We start from the raw sequence: 17805 nt of genomic DNA, 5'->3' as shown, positions 1-17805 counted from the left end.
TGCATCCACATTGTTAAATCCCTTTTGTTTCATGGAACTTCTAAGAGAAAACAATGGCAGAGCCCAAATGGAAGTTGCTATGAAAACCATTGCCCTGGGCACCCCCACCCCCAACACATGCATTTATCTCTGTCTTCTTTTTCAAATTTGATTTTAAATATTTACAGCATCATACATCTTCTCCACCAGATATTACTAATGAACTGTTATTGTCTGCAAACCTACCAGATGAGTGATAGCCAACTTAAAAAGAGCATCAATGTTTTATTCGTAAAATAGAAGCTGGAAACAGAAATGCTTAGGCACTTTTGTGCCTTTCATCATTATTATTATTGATTCACTACTAGAAAGAAGACATGTGTAATTAGTGAAATCAAACAAAAGTAGAAATTCCACATAGCACCAGTAAAAACTATGTAAGCAGGTAAATATTTATATCTGTTAAAAAGATCAAGCAGGACAAATTTCAAGAAAATGTACATTTTAAACTGGTAAATTTCAAGAAAAAAATGGAATGTTAATTTCACTGACAGAGAAGGAACTCCATATACTGGCATGTCCTTCCAGAGAGAAGGCTGTGCTTCTCTCTCATATAAATCAGACTGTATTTCTGGTTCAAGGTGAAATCAGAAACACTGGGGACATTAAAATTAACCTGTTAGATTTGATCCATGCCTCATCCTACAATTGTCATGTCTTTCTGCTTACTGACATTCCACAACCGTGACCCTTATTCCGAAGCTCTGAGAGGCAGATTGACTTGAAACAGAGCAGGGGAAGATTAATGATGACTAGAATCTGGGGAACATGTAGATCTGAGTTCAAAGCTAGGTTAATCTAGCACCCATCAGGTTTTTAAAAACCTTTTAGTTATTTATTTTAAAAACATATTCCTTATTTTGGATAGAGACAGAAAGCAGTTGATAGGGAGAGAAAGGTAGAGATGGAGAGAAAAAGAAACACCTGCAGACCTGCTTCAGAACTTGTGAAGCTTCCCCTTGCTCGTGAGGAATGGGGTATTGAACCTGGGTCTTTGTGTACTCAATCAGGTGTGTCATCACCCCATGTCCAGTGTCTTTATCTTTTCATTGAAAAACAGAATAGACACATACTTTGCAAGTCCTCAATTATCAGTGACTATGGTGGGCCAGGCAATACTAAAGGAATTCTATCTCTTTTCAGAATGATTCTGAAGGTATAGATGAACTTATATCTTTAAATGCTTTATCTTTGCCGACTTATTTTAGGTAGTTCATCCAAGCCAAGATCAAAATATTCCAGTTACTTGTCAATTCTTACACCATGAATTGAGTGCATTTTCATCCTTTCTAGATTGTATAGGAATTGCTGAGAACCAGCCTTTACAGAACAGCTTCTACTGGGAAGTATCTAGCACACCTTCTCTAGATGTTATTCTGCTAATCTGGAATTTAGTATGGTGGATATCAAACTCAGAAACTGAAACACTGGAACAATACTAGACTGAGGGGGGGGGGTTTCAAACACTGGGCCCCACTAGCAAACCCACCACTGGTGGCTATGTGCCCTTAGGAATGAATATATATGGAGAGAGAGAGAGAGAGAGACAGAGAGAGAGAGAGAGAATGAATAATATGTGTGTCTGTGCCTCCAAAATATTTTAGAGTTTGAATATTGGGCCTAAAATTTTCATTTAAAACCTAATTTTAAACCAGCAGAATAGCTCGCTTGGATAGTCTGCTGTTTGCCACCTATGCACCCTGGGTTTGATCCCTACCCTCATTGCACTGAAGGAAGATTTGGTACTATGTTGTTGTTTTTATGCTCTCTATCTCTGCACTTTTCTACCTGTCTCTCTATCTGAAAAAAAAATCCATCCTAAAACAGTGAAGCTTAGAGGAAAGAGAGAGAGAGTAGGAGAAGGATGAGGAAACAGAGAAAGAGGAGGAGGAGAAAGAGAAGGAGGATGGGGAGGAGGAGAAGAAGAAGGAGGAGGATAAGAAAGAGGAGGAGGAGGAGGAGGAGAAGAAGAAGAAGAATTAACTTGGGTTTACCCTGAATTCCTGTATATATTGGAGAAAATGGCAAATGGCTTCTTTAGGGGGTTACATACATTTTAACAAACTGAAGCAGTTTTACTAAATTCAGTGAGCTCAGTGCATGGAAGAAGTCTTGTGTAGGACTAAGCTCACTAGAAGTACTCAGAAAATGCAAGTTATTATCACTATGTTCTTCTAGTTCTTCTTTTCAAAGAAGATCATGCCCCCTGCCCTTCTTACTTCAATAGGCCTATAGAGAAACTCTTCACAGAAGACTGGGGAGTTAGTTTGTACACTCAAAGAAATCATGTTCTCTGCCAAATTCTGGATGGTGTATATGAAAGATCATGCTTCAAATCAGTATTGTTAGTCACATCAAAGAAACAACATGCCTGCCATGTGTGTGTGTGTGTGTGTGTGTGTGTGTGTGTGTGTGTGTGTGTGTGTGTTTGCTGGGCTAGCATGGGGGTGCCTCTTCCCGGGAGTGTACTCTCTGGGTCGGAGACAACTTGACTGGAGCCAGCCTGAGCTGCTACTCATTCAGTGACATGAGGGAGATGACTCAGGAACCAAACGTGGTGAGACAATGTAATGTCTTTATTCATCAGAGAGCCACAGCTTTTAAAAGACAGATGTGGAAGTGGCAAGTTGGAAACTGAAAATGCTAGGAAAGGGATGGAGAAAGGCAAAATGGAGCTGGAAAAGTAGGAAATTCCTTAGCAACTGTTGCAAAGGTTTTAACTGGTAGGATTAATAATACCTTGGAGGCAGGGAGGGTCTTGAGGGTAAAAAGAAAATAGATCAAAGGAATGGAATGAGTGGGGATCTTTCAGGCAAATCAATGACTATGTAGATAGGCCATAGTATCAGGAATGCAGGGTGCTTTGTGAGGCTCCTCACAATTTCCCAACATGTGTGTTACAGTATCTTACTTCCTTCTCTCACAGGAAGCCATTCTCTCTCTGTCCTTCCATTTTAAAGCAATTTTCTGAAACAAGAGATTCCTCTCTTCACCTGCAAGGGAGAAAGCTTTACAAGTGGTGAAGGAGTGCTGCTAGTGTCTCTCTTTCTCTCTGCTTCTCTAACTCCCCCTTCTCTATTGATCTTTCTCTGTCTCTATAAAATAAATAAATAAAATACTTATAAAGAAAAAGAGGCGCCCTTCTTTATAGAGAGGGAAATATTTAGCTAGGCCAGGCAGACACTGGGCACCTCAAGGCAGAAATAAATGAGACTTTGATGGAATTCTGGGAAGAGGAAGTTTTATCCAGGAATGAGGCATGTGAAGAAGGTGGGTGATATCTTCAGGGCTACTGTGTCCTTTTCAGGTTCAACTATTTATGTTACTACTAAATATTAGTCATCAAACTTGGCAGTATGGGTGGTAAAATAATATCTTATCCAACAGGCACATGTAAGCTTTGAAAGATAGTGTTCACAAGGACTGTGATGACAGACCTCAAATCCAACAACTGAGTTGCTTATCTTTGTATCTGAAACCACAAGAGCATTTATAGGAATTTAATTACTGAGGAATTAAAAATCATATTGGAGGAGAATATGGAGATAGATGGATGTTTGATAAATAGTAGGTAGATAGTAATGAAGATGAAGAAAAAAGAAAATGTATTGTCTTATATGTCAGAAACCAGATTCCAGACCTTAGATTCCAGCTCATGCACTAGATTAATTGGAATAAAACCTGCAATGTTTTTCTTAAGAGGAAACACCACATTAGCTCTATTAGATATTCAATAAGCAGGTTCCATAGATGTTGTTACATCTTCTGTAACCAAATGGACCACTGACCCGCCTAAACTCATGTGCAATGGCCAGAGAGATCACGTAATGGTTAAGCACCACTCAGGCACCACCATAAGTCAGAGCTGAACAGTGCTCTAGTAAAAACATACAAATAACATAAAAAAGACTGAATCAGACTCTGAGTGGGGTTTCAGGGTCCAGTGTGAGCTACAGGCTACTGCTGTCCAGCCCAAAAGGATGTTTTCTTTCTCAGAGTCTCTTTTGTCCTTACTACTTCAGAAATGACCTCCCTATATCAAATTTCCAGGCCAGGTGAGGATCAAAGAAGCTCACACCCTTAACAGAGACTGAGAATTTAAAGAATGACACTTTTAAAGGAGAACATAAAAGATAAGGCTTGAGAGAGAGAGAGAGATAGCCCAGTTTTCCTATCACATTCTTATTCTAAGTTACTTTCTGGGAGACTTCAGCAACAAGTTTGTATTTATACCCTTCTAACCAAGCTTGCTTATTTAATTCCCATTTGGAGCCAAGTATGCCCAGCTACTAAAATGCACAGTTCTCTCTTCTCAGGGTTCAAATAGCCTCTAAAACCCAAGGTTTAGTTGTCTTTTTCTCCATAGAAAGAAAAGGAGTAAACTTAATACTCAAAGGTACTTTGCTTCCATACAACATGGCCACATGATGCTGCCCTTTCTCCAGATGTATTTCTGTATGGCTACACCATAATATAACGTAATATAATGTCTCCATTCCTGGGGAGTTGAAGAAATTATGTTTTCTTTTCTAAAGACCTGACTTTCAGTAGAGGGAGCTATGGAGAAGACATCTGGCATGGTTCCTGTTCCTGAAACACACCAAGCCTCCGGGAGATGGGTAGCAAACTAGAACTCATAAGCATAGGGATATGGAGAGAAATATAGGTGCTTAAGCAGTTCCCAACATACCTCAATAAGCCATTACAAATTTTGCCAGTCCCTTTGAGGTTTAACTTCCATGGGGCTCTGATTACAAACCATCAAGGACATTTTAGCTGGGTGACAGGGCATATACAGTTAATTGAGTCATTTGTTCCCAGGATGACAGCTTTTGCTGCTATTTCTATTCTGAACACTGGCTCACAGTGTTAATTTAAACTGTGTGTGAACCGTGGAGATTTCGTTACCTTTGGCATTCTTTTTGTCCTAGAAAATCTAATTTCAGAACAAAAAGGAGAAGGTAAGAAAATAAATACTTCTACTCGCTGCACTCAAATATTTCACATACACAAAAATTTCCATTGATCTTTTGGAAGAAATCTTCATTGGTGCAATTTTTTTTTTAATGAAGTAATAATGGTATGGATTTAGGAGTCATGAATCTGCATATTATTCCTTCAAGGAAAGAAGAATGCATACTCTCAATCAACGTGGACTAGAGTCTGTAGACTGTGAAAGCAGATGGTTAAATTGAATGATCTCTAAGAAACCTTTTATGTTTGACATTACAAGAAAATAACCCCAGGTTAGCTATTTTCCCCCTAAGCAAACACCATATCACACCAATTTACTTCTTTACCAATTTATTCTACAATTAATCCGCCTCTTTTGGTACCATAGAGTGGTCTGATATTTGAGAGACCATAATTAGTAAATGATTAAGAGGAGAATTCTGGTGGCAGGGGAATTATGTCTGAATTCTAACCTCACATCATTTACTAGTTACAATCATAAACTTGGATAAGTTACATCATTTATCTTGCCTCAATTTATTTTTCTATAAAATGCAATAATAATCCTATCCTTGTGTTAATAAAGCAAATTACAGGACATTTTAATAGCATAATTGTAAAGGTCAATGAATTGTAAAAAGTGAATTCCATGCAAAGCACCTAGAATTGTATCTGGCATGTGACACATTAAATATTTTGCTGTTAGTCTAACACTGATGAGCAAAACTCAGCATGGTCACTAGGAATTTTTTTTACCTTAAATATATGTATATTTCATTCAAACAGAAGCACCCACTATTATAGGTTCTTATACATATTTGTTATGAAGTAAGATACTATAATGTGGATTTGATCCACTTGGGGAAGAGTTTTTTAAAAACATGGAAATAAATAAGAGTTTTCTACACTGAACTCTCCTTTCCAAATGGAAGATTGTTCTAGGCAGAGGAACAAGCAAGTTTGAAGACCTGTGAAGGTGGGAAGTAAGTAGAATACTCTGAAACTATTGAAGTTATCATTCTGGGAACATAGTATTAGAACTGCACTTCATGGACAGAAATTGAGAAATAAGAACAGAAAGGGGAAACACAAAAGAAATTAGACTGGGTTTTGTGTTTTGCACTAAAGAAAGGGTTTTGGGCTTGGGTGGGAAGAAGAGCTTTCAGGTCCTGGTGCATGACAGTGGAGGAGGACCTAGACTGGGAATGAAAGTGTTTTGCAGAAAACTGAAAAAAAAAAATAGATAAGATGGTGACACACCTGGATAAGCATTCACATTATAGTGCTTAAGGACCCAGGTTTAAAACTCTGGTCCCCACCTGCAGGGGTAAGTTCATGAATGGTGATCAGGGCTGCAGATGTCTCTCTGTCTCTTTCTATTTCCCCTTCAATTTCTCAATTTCCCTCTGTCTTTATCCAGTAATAAATAAATTAATTAAAAATTTAGACATGTACCAACAACTATATATCTTGTTAATCATTAATCCAACTAATAAAAGTAAAAATAAAAATAGATTTTTAAGAGAGAGTCATATTTCCTTGCCTTCCTTTTTTTTTTTTATTAGTGAGTGAGGGAAGTGTAATAGGAAGTAGGTAAGGAGGGTATCTAAGTCTAAGTAGACAGTATTTCATTATGAACTCACTGCAGATTATTGTGTACTTTTACTATCAATTATATATTTTGTCCTAATTTATGGATACATGTGAACATATGCTCTATCTCATGGGATCTGGTCAATATCTAGGTTTTGGAACTTTGTTAGGAAGTGAACCACCTGGATAGGAATTAGAGAGTCCTATGAAAAGAAAGGTCTCACCAAAGTAATGAGGCTGAAGGGTTGACATTCCATGCCTGATGTCTCTGGACACAGTCTGAAGTGAAGCATGCTGAGCTGCTCATTGTGTTGATTAGGCTGGGATCCATGGATGCAATATCATTTGGTATGAATTGAGAGTTTTCCTGCATGCTTCTCTCAATTCCTTGCCTTCCTAAAGGGAGGTACTGGTGCATGACCTACTTTTGCCTGTGGAATTTGTGTACATAAATGTATATGTTCATGGGTAGAAAACAGCAAGAAACAGTATATGATTTGTTATGCTTTCTTTTTCCCTTCAGTGCAAATCACTTCTCATTGATGATTCTTAGACACATGGTATAATCGATCAATGAAGCTGTTTCTTTTAAAATGCTGAGATTTAAGGAGTTATTTGTTGCAGCCTAAGATATCATATCTTGGTTGAGAGTGATTTTTAACTGAAAATGAGAGATTAAGGGGGTGTGGGGGACAAGGTAAGACATGAGATATTATGGAGCCAAAGATTTAAGGCTTTTAGCAATGGTAAATCACTGAATAATCTGATGGAAAAAAAAATCACCATCAGTTTAAAAAAAGAAGAAAGACAGAAAAGCTGACTTGCACACTTTTGTGTGGAAAAGACATGCAAAAAAAGTTGATGACTAGCAAGCAAAGATGAATAGACTAATTGGAAGTCCAATGCATATTGCAGTCAAGAAACTATAATTTCACCATGCTGACAAGAACAGAGATGGCTATCAGTGTATATAGTTGAGATGAGTTTAGTAGGTCTTAAATGGCAAGCCTTTGACTAACTGATGATGTTTTTTGAAAGAAATGAAAGCAGGATTTCTGACTTGTATTATGTACCACTGAGATGTATCCAAACACAAAAGGGCTAAAAAGCAGTTTCAGTTAACACAAGTTTTTAGTGTCCAGGAAGAGTTTCCAGCAAAAGGTATATGCAAAATTCATTATCAGTCAGAATGTCTAATCTTATTTGACAAAACAGGCATTTTTCAAGCAAAATTCTAAGTGCTTCACCACTGAAGCAAAGAAATAATTGATACAAAACAACCATTGCTATGCTCTTCACCACTGAAGCAAACAAAGGATTTTATTTGAAATTACTATTACTATACTCTCACTTTTGGACAGACATCAAGCAAAATCTACTTCTTATATTAATTTTCTATACTTAGTGAATATTTTTCTCCATGTTTTTTTCCCTCCAGGGTTATTTCTGGGCTCGGTGCCTGCACCATGAATCCACCGCTCCTGGAAGCCATTTTTTCCCCCTTTTTGTTGCCCTTGTTGTTGTAGCCTCGTTGTGGTTATTATTATTGCCATTGTTGATGTTGTTCGTTGTTGGACAGGACAGAGAGAAATGGAGAGAGGAAGGGAAGACAGAGAGGGGGAGAGAAAGACAGACGCCTGTAGACCCGCTTCACCGCCTGTGAAGCGATTCCCCTGCAGTTGGGGAGCCCCGGGCTCTAACCGGGGTCCTTACTCCGGTCCCTGCGCGCCACATGCGCTTGACCCACTGCGCCACCGCCCGACCCCCTTCTCCATGTTTTTATCACAACTACAGAACTTGATTTTTTATCACCAGCAAGGTTTCAGCACTCTGGGATAACATTTTCAAATATAGACAGGGACAGATAGAAAGAGGTGGGAGTTGGGGGAAGACATCACAGCATCTAAATTTCCTCTAATACGGTGGGAACCATGCTCAATCCTAGATCATATGCATGGCAAAGGAAACATTCTATCAAGGTAAACTACTTTGCTGTTTCAGAATCTAATTTATTATTCACAAAAAATAAACTATTTACTTTTTCCTATTTGATTTTATCTTGAGTAGTAGAAGCAACACAAAACTTAGAATCAGAAGATCCTGTACTTTAAATCCCACTTACTAACAGATTAATCTTTGGTGATTTATTAAATCTGGATATATATATATATATATATATATATATATATATATATATATATATATGTATATATATATTCCACAGTTATTGTTAGGGCTTGGTGCCTGTACTACGAATCCACTGCTCCTGGACGCCATTTTTTTCATTTTGTTGCCGTTGTTATTGTTGTTGGACAGGACAGAGAGAAATCAAGAGAAGGGGGAAGACAGAGAGGGGGAGAGAAAGACACATACAGACATGTTTCACAGCTTGTGAAGAGACCCCTCTGCAGATGGGGAGCCAGGGCCATGTACGCTCAATCTGGTGCACTATTGCCTGCCCTCCTTAAACCTGAATTCTCTCAGCTCTAAATCTAATTTTATTAATTTTTTATTATCTTTATTTACTTACTAGATATACCTAGATAGACACAGCCAGAAATTGAGAGGGAAGGCATGATAGAGAGGGAGAGAGACAGAGACACCTGTAGCACTACTTCATCACATGTGAAGTTTTCCCCTTGCAGGTGGGAACCAGGGACTTGAACCTGGGTCCTTTCACACTGTAACATATGCACTCAACTAGGTGTGCCATGACCTGGCCCTAAATTTAAATCTTAATTCTGGCATCTCTATGGTATGTTATCTATCACTATCCATATCTCAGATGACTATGCATATTAGCTGAGATAATACTAGTCAAAAATTCAGTTCAGTCTTTGGGACACGATAAATATGCATCACGTGCTAAAATGCTAATGCCCTCCTAGAGGGATTATTTGACTAGAATATTGACAATGTTTTATTGTAAAAGTTTGGGACCTTGGAAAAATTATTCATTCTTTTTTTTTTCTCCTATGAAGATTAAGTTCAAAGAATGTAAAAATGTAAGATACAGCAGGTAATTCAGATTCTGCTTCAACTTTTCTACATACAGTTCAAAGTTGGATTGGTCAATATTATTCATGTATGCAAAGTAATGGGATTTTTTTTTTATCTAGACTTTCCTCACTGAAACTGAAGTGGCCAGTATACACAGTCAGAGGAAAAGGATATAAAAAGATAAAAGTTGGTGAGTCCTAACTCAGAAGTTGACTTTTTCAAGATATGCAGACAAGGCACACAACAGAAAGACTTCCTTTTCATTCCACCTGTTATTAGAGTGAGTATGCTCATTCTTTAAAGTTGCCCACTGTCATGGATAGATAAGATATATTGACTGCTATAATTTTGGTGCATTGTTATATTCTAGAATACATAATGCTCTAGTATCTCAAGGATTCCTGTTGAGTGGGAAAAAAAGACATGGTAGCATTAGTACTACTGTGGTTTACTATATGCATTCATCATTGAAGATTTTAGGTAGAAGTTAGCAGATATACTATATTTCCCATGAACGTTTATGTCCTTTGCTGAATGTCTAGCCACTTACTCCTTCTCCACAGCAATAAAACTTCTTTATTGTATAGTCACAGTCTCTACTTAATGAAACCCAATAACTTACAAGGCATCCTTGTAGTATGCATCATTTATGAGGCATTTACTGCACCACACAGTGCTAAGTGCCAGAGAAGTCATTTGTACCACCACAACAATGCTGCTAGGTAAGAATCATTACTGTTCTTAATTTTCTAGACAAAATTAATAATAATAATAGTAAACTAGGCTAGATAGAGTGAGTTATCTATAATAGCCCAATTCAGAAAGAGATGAAGTTGGGATCAGAGTCTTTTGCTACCTTGGGATTCAGCAATAACATTGATTCTAGGCAGTCAATCTATCAATAGATCTGAGTTGAACTGTTTTGGGTACAGATACCTTTATATGATTATGATATACACCTATCAATTTTTCTTTTTCTTTTTTATTAGTGATTTAATGATTGACAAGATTGTAGCCTAAGAGGAGTACATTCTGTACTTACTTTGATAAGGTTAGCTTTGGAGTGAGTAAGGGAAGTGTAATAGGAAGTAGGTGAGGAGGGTATCTAAGTCTAAGTAGACACTATTTTATTATGAACTTTATACTGACTCACTGCAGACTATTGTGTACGTTTGCTTTCAGATATATATTTTGCCCTAATTTGTGGATACATGTGAACCTATGCTTAAGATGATGCCAATCAGACCCCCCTAGACAATCCCACTAGTATGTCCTGGAGCTCAGATTCCCTAGAACCCCACCCCACTGTGAAAAGAAAGATGTAGGATGGGAGTCTGGATTGATCTGTCAATGCCCATGTTCAGGGAGGAAGCAATTACAGAAGCCAGACCTTCTACCTTCTGCATCCCACAATGACCTTGTGTCCAGACTCCTAGAGTCTTAAAGAATAGAAAAGCTATCAGGGGAGGGGATGGGATATGGAGTTCTGGTGGTGGAAATTGTGTGGAGTTGTACCCTTCTTTTCCTATGGTTTTGTCAGTGTTTCCCTTTTATAAATTAAAAAAAAGAAAAAAGTATTATATTTACTTATTATTGAATAAAGACAGAGATAAATTGAGAATGGAGGGGACCAGGGTCTTGAACCTGGGTCTTTATGCATTGTAATGTGTGCACTTAACCAGGTGTGCCACTACCTGGCCCCTTGCAAGTTTCTATCTTTCTCTCTCTCTATTTCCTCCATCTTCTCTCAATTTCAATTTCCTGTCTAATGAAATAGATATAAGTGGGGAGGGGGAAGGAAAAGATGGGAACAGAAGGCAGTGGATTCATTGTACTAGCACTGAGTCCCAGAAACAGTCCTGGAGGCAAAGAAAGATAAGAAATATTTAAATATTCTTGATGGGGCAGAGGCACACCTGGTCGAGTGCACACATTACCATGTGCAAGCAGTAGTGCAAGTATGCCTCTCTGTCTCTGTCTCTCTCAATACCCCTCCTCTCTCTGTTTATCAAATCAAATCAAATAAGTTAAATATTTTACAGAAATATTTAAATGTTCTTGGGACTTTATTGAGGAAACCATAAACCCATAAGAGTACTGCTTTCTCGTTGCCAATATCAGATCTGGCCATAGTCACATTTAGCTACTGAATCCCTATGGAAACAAATGCCAAAAGAACTTGAGTAGCAGAAAGCTTTCCCTCCAGGAACTTACCCCCAGGTTAATGGCAAGAAAATCTATCAGCACTTATGAGAATTTCTATTCTTGATTTACTATATGAAGAATCAAAGTATTGTAAACTTTCAAAGGCTGGTTTTTTGGTAACAAGCAATCAGATTACTAGATTTTATTATCATTATTCTTTGTTTTGTTTAGGGTGAGATCTAAAGGATATTTTATATCCCCAAGAAATTTTAAGTTTCCCCCCTCCAAGCTTGTTTGTATCTGATATCTATCCAATCTTTGAATCCAGTTGGCGCTTATCCAGGATATAACTACAGACTGTGTATTGCAAAAAAGAAAGCATTTCCCCCTAGAATTATATACGTATATATCTCAGAGGATGCAGAGAGGAGAAATGATCAATGAGAGAGGGATGTGTGCTCATTCACAAGTGTCAGCACATCCTTTATTTTGAGCTGATGCTGATTTTCTTTGAAAGAGAAAAATGGAAGGAAACTTATACATTCTCATCCTGCTTGGAGAGGGTCCTTTCATAAAGACTCTGAAAAGGCACTGATGAATTGAAACTCAATACTTAAAGCTCCATGGTGTAACTTTTGCTTTTGTATTATTATTAAAAGTATAGTTACTTAATTCCATACGTATTATGGAAATATGAAATTGTTTTCATCATTGGACCAGAATTAAATATTGTCACAATGTACTGATTTATTATGACTTCTAGGAGATCATAATGGTATGCAGGAAAGCTCACAAATTGGCAAAATTTCAATTAGTTATGATGAAAAGAGTGAACATTCACTACAATGGATCTTATAGATAGGGCACATAATCAGAAAACATTCTACATTGAGATGAGTTGAGAACATAAAATGATATAATCCTATAACACAGCATCTTTTCCAAAGTAATAGTTTCCCATAGGTAGGAAATATTTATCACAGGGGAGCTAGTATGTGTAACATTAATGTCAAGAAATGACTGATAACTCTTCTACGGTCTCTATAGTGTCACCCTCTGAAGAGCTGTACAGATCTACTTGGGACTACACAGTTGTCTCTAGAATATAAACATATAAAATTATTTCTACTAAAGTTTACTATGCAGTGGGTTAAGCGCAGGTGGCAGGTGGCGCAAAGCGCAAGGGCTGGCTAGGAGCCTGGTTCGAGCCCTCGACTCCCCACTTGCAAGGGAGTCACTTCACAGGAGGTGAAGCAGGTCTGAAGGTGTCTATCGTTCTCTTTCCCTCTCTGTCTTCCCCGCCTCTCTCTATTTCTCTCTGTCCTATCCAACAACAATAATAACTACAACAATAAAATCAGGAAAACAACAAATAATAAATAAATAAATATTAAAAAGAAAATTACAAATCCAAAAGGATAAGGGTCAAGTCTCTTTGGACATAAAGCCTATCAATACTTTCAAAGAACCTAGTACATAATAGGTGGATGCAAATATTCACTCAATATCCACAGGATAAAAATGTTTAACTAAATCAGATATTCTATGATAAACATCTGCTTCCTCATGTACAAAAAAAGTCATGTTTGGGGAGAGCTAATCCATTTTCATATAAATCAAATAGTAGGTTTTATTTTTTTATTGTTTGTTTTGCCTCCAGGGTCATCTCTGGGGGTGGATGCCAGCACTATGAATCCATTGCTCCTGAAGGGCATTTTTCCCCCGTTTTTTTACTAGATAAAACAGAGAGAAATTGAGAGAGGGAGCAATGACAGAGAGGGAGAGAGAAAGATAAACACCGCTAATGAAGTGACCCCCCCTTCATGTGTGCTTAACACAGTGAGCTGCCGCTGGGCCTCCAAGTAGCAATTTTTAAGTTATGTCATGTTGTGAGACAATGGATAAGTAATACTTACATAAAACACTAAGAACAGTTGCATTATGCCTTTTTGTGTCATTGTTGAATATCTGTACCTTAAGCCATATTTATTTCTAAGATCTTCAACATCTTATGTTCACATTTCTAATGTGGAAATTTTGAAATATTTTAAAAGGGAGTTTTCTCAAGGAATCAAGGAGAAGTGGCAGAAAGTAGAAATAATAGAGTCGACCTGGTATTAATATTAGTCTCTGGACAGATATCTGGAATGAGGAATAAGTCAGCAAGAATTTACTTACCTGCCTTTTGTGTGCTCATGCTCCTGGTACTGAGACACCAAAATATTCCTACCCATTTAAAAATTTAGTCTATTTAATGAGGGAAGTGCTAGTATACCTAATATTTAAAGCAATCAAACTATTTTTTTTTCAATGCTGGATTTATATATCCTGATCATATATGTATACATCCTGTGTTGAGACCATGTTTACAAGGGTCTGTCTGATAATCTATACACTCTCCTCTGTTGCTGTTAATATATGACTGTATCTCACAGGGAAAGGGACATTGTCAAGAAGCATTTATGATATGTTTATTGAAATACATCCAATAATTCATTATCTGAGTGATTTCTACTGATAATGAAAATGCTTTTGTGACCTGTATGTTAGTTTTGGCCTTGCCTGGTGATATCGATCAAGTAGATTCTTTTGTGAAAAGCTTCATTGATTAGTTTCCTGACAAGCTGTTAAGGCCACTTGCAAAGCTGTCACTGATGCTACTTGCAGTTACAAGAGTGAAGCTTGACCATAATGTCTTTCTGAACGGAGATTGAACAGAAAGTAGATGAATTCAGTCTACAGTTTCTGTGGTAGTTAAATACCCAGCAATCCATCTCCCAGGTCCCTTTTTAATAAGAATAAAGATAATATCTAAATAGTAGAGAGTCTCTCCACTATCTCCAATAAGCAAAGCGCTAAAAATTAAATTTACTTAAAACAGGCATTGTGAGAAGAGACAGATCTGATAACTTTTAACAACCTCATCCAAATATAAGCTGTAGGCCTAGTTTTGTTGTGCTATTCTTCAGAATGGCAACTTGCCAAAGTTTCACAAACAGAATCCAAAGTCTGGAGACAATAACTAAATTTTGCCATTGAAAAAAATGCAATGTGAACACAGAAAGGGTTTGTAACAATTGACCTGGCAACCCAGAAGTGAAGCTCCTTTTTACCTCATATTAACAAATACAGAAATCTTTACAAAATGTCAGTAGGCCAGGTTCAAGCCACCAGGCTCCACCTGCAGGGGGAATTTTCACAAGTGGTGAAGCAGTGCTGTGTGTGTGTATGTGTGTGTCTCTCTCTCCACCCAATTGATCTCTCCTCCCCTTAGGTACTCTCTGTATTATCAAATTAAAAATAAATAATTAATTAAAATATTAATGATAATGGCTCTTAAAGTCTACTGACAAAAGAATATTTCACAAGCACAAATGACACTTGGCGACTTTTAATTTTTTGGAGCTAAAGTCAACCAATAGTTGTACACTCAGAAGAGAATAAGTAATATGTAAATACAGCCTCTTACAAGAGTTAAGTACATTTTTTTTAATTTTATTTATTTTCCCTTTAGTTGTCCTTGTTGTTCTTATTGTTGTTGTAGTTATTATTGTTGTCATCTTTGTTAGGACAAAGAGAAATGAGAGAGGAGGGGAAGACAGAGAGGGAGAGAGAAAGATAGACACCTGCAGACCTGCCTCACCACTTGTGAAGTGACTCCCGTTCAGGTGGGGAGCCAGGGGCTAAAACCGGGATTCTTACGCTGGTCCTTGCACTTTGCGCCACTTGTGCTTAACCTGCTGCACTACCAACTCCCAGCACGTGTTTTTATCATGTGCATGCCCCAGATTCAAGCTTAACCATACACATCAAAGAAATCTTTGGATCTGTGGTTTCTTTCACTTTCTCTTTGCCTTTATTAAAAGAGATCCTCTGCCTCTATTAAAAAAAAAAAAAAGCTAATGATATGTATCTAGTCATAAATGAAGGAGTGAAAGGGTAGCCACTGTAATGTGAGTCTGAATCTATTGGACCAGTTTATTCTCACACTTCTGCTGCAAGAGGTCCATAAAATAAATTTCAATAAGCTTCTGAGTCTGTCATTATTCACTGGTAATAAAAAGTTGGACAAACCATGCTCTCCCTGGAGTCTCTATTTTGAGGATTACATGAAAGCATTATGTGCACAAGTCATTAGTTACTTGCAATTAATAGATCAGTGTTGGTTGTTAATACGGTCTTATAATGAACACCTGCTTTGAAAGCTGCTCAGCTAAACATGTACAATAGTCCTATTCCTAAGACAGTGTCTCTGGTCTATCTTAAAAAGAGTAATTGCATAAAATAGGTGCTTAATCTAAAACAGAACAACACGAAAACAGCAGACTGAACATCTAAATTTAAAACTAAAACTACTACAGAGATTATATTGTTTTACACACTGATAGCAACAAAATAATAAATTCAGAGCTAATGAGTTAGTAGTGGTTTTGCTTTAATCAAAGGCTTGTTGATTGCCATAACATTGGAGATAAAGGAAGCACTTAATCCTTACTCAATAAACTAAAAAGCAATTTGACCTCTGTTCTATATACCTATAAGCTTTCCCCAGGACAAATTATACTAAATTTCACCCTCTACCATAGAAACCCAAGATGCAGAAAGAATGAAAACCGAACAATGTGGGGCCAGGTGGTGGTACTTATTGCTGGGGACATATGTTTCAGTGCATAAGGGGTGAAGTTCAAACCCCTGGCCTCCACCTACCAGAAGAAAGATTCACAAGCACTAAAGAGGGACTGCTGGTGTGAAGCTCAAGGACCAGTATAAGGATCCCGGTTCAAATCCCTGGCTCCCCACCTGTAGGGGAATCGCTTCTCAGGTGGTGAAGCAGGTCTGGAGGTGTCTATCTTTGTCTCCCACTCTCTGTCTTCCCCTCCTCTCTCCATTTCTTTATGTCCTATCCAACAATGATGACACCAATAACAACAATAATAATAACTACAACAAGGGAAACAAAATGGGAAAATTTAAAAAAGAGGGACTGCAGCTCTATCTCTCTCTGTCTCTCTATCTCTCTCTCCTCTCCCTCTCTATCTACCCTTCTCACTGGATTACTGTCCTTATCCAATAAATAAAATAATTAAATAATGCTTAACACTGAGACCCTCACATAGGAGGAAAATGTTTTGTCATTTGTTCCCTAAAAGTAAGATAATCGAGAGAATTAAGATAGTTACATTATTATTTATTTTAAGAAGAAAATGTCTTTTTACAACTATCCCCAGTGAATTAAGCTCCTATTATCCTTACTTAACATTACTGGATATTCCTGTTCCCATTATGTAATAGAGAATCAGACTAGCAGATATTTACACAAGTTCACATAGAAGGGTACTAGCCAAGTGAAATGTCTTGCAGGTCCTCTAATTCTTATTTATTTTTATATTACAGAATTACGTGTCGACAGGGGTTTAATCTGCTGGGAAATTGTGCAGATGCAGTCACAGTCGCCATGTTGTCCCTTAAGGTTATTGCCAGTTCCCACGAGAGTTAATATGATATTCTCAGAGTGCCTTTCCCAACCAATCCTGTCCTGACTCGTCACTCCTGGTCTTTGCCCTATAAAGCCCTCCTGTTTTCACCTCTCTCTCTCTTGCCCGCTTTTCACCTCTGTGAATGGATGGAGGGAAGGGTGATGTGCGTAGCAGGAGGCAGCCATTTTTGCTAGCTCCACGTGGCCCGAACTGCTGCGCTCTCACCCAACTCTGAGGTGTCTGTGCAAATAAAGAATTGTGTTCCCTCTTCGCTCTGGATCTCCTCTCTCTCTCTCCTCCAAGTCACAGCCAGACATCTGGCACCTGCACATGGGGCTTGAGCCGTCCAGATGCAGGTAAGTATACACCCCCTTGACTCTCTGCAGCCTCGTGTTCCTCTCTGCCAATTTACGAAGAGGCTTCCCAAACCTGCTACTCTTTTCTCATGAGACAGGTTTTCCACCTCGGAGACGTTTTACTCGGGGCCGCACTGTGGATCCTCTTGACCATGTTCACAGCTTTCGGGGTATATATAGAGGCCCTCCCAAAAAGTTAAGGGACCTTGAAGCTGAGATACAAGAGTTAAGGGATATTGTCT

The sequence above is a fragment of the Erinaceus europaeus genome, chromosome 2, assembly GCF_950295315.1.
Source record: "Erinaceus europaeus chromosome 2, mEriEur2.1, whole genome shotgun sequence".
NCBI classification, from domain to species: domain Eukaryota; kingdom Metazoa; phylum Chordata; class Mammalia; order Eulipotyphla; family Erinaceidae; genus Erinaceus; species Erinaceus europaeus.
This window is presented reverse-complemented; position numbering follows the sequence as displayed.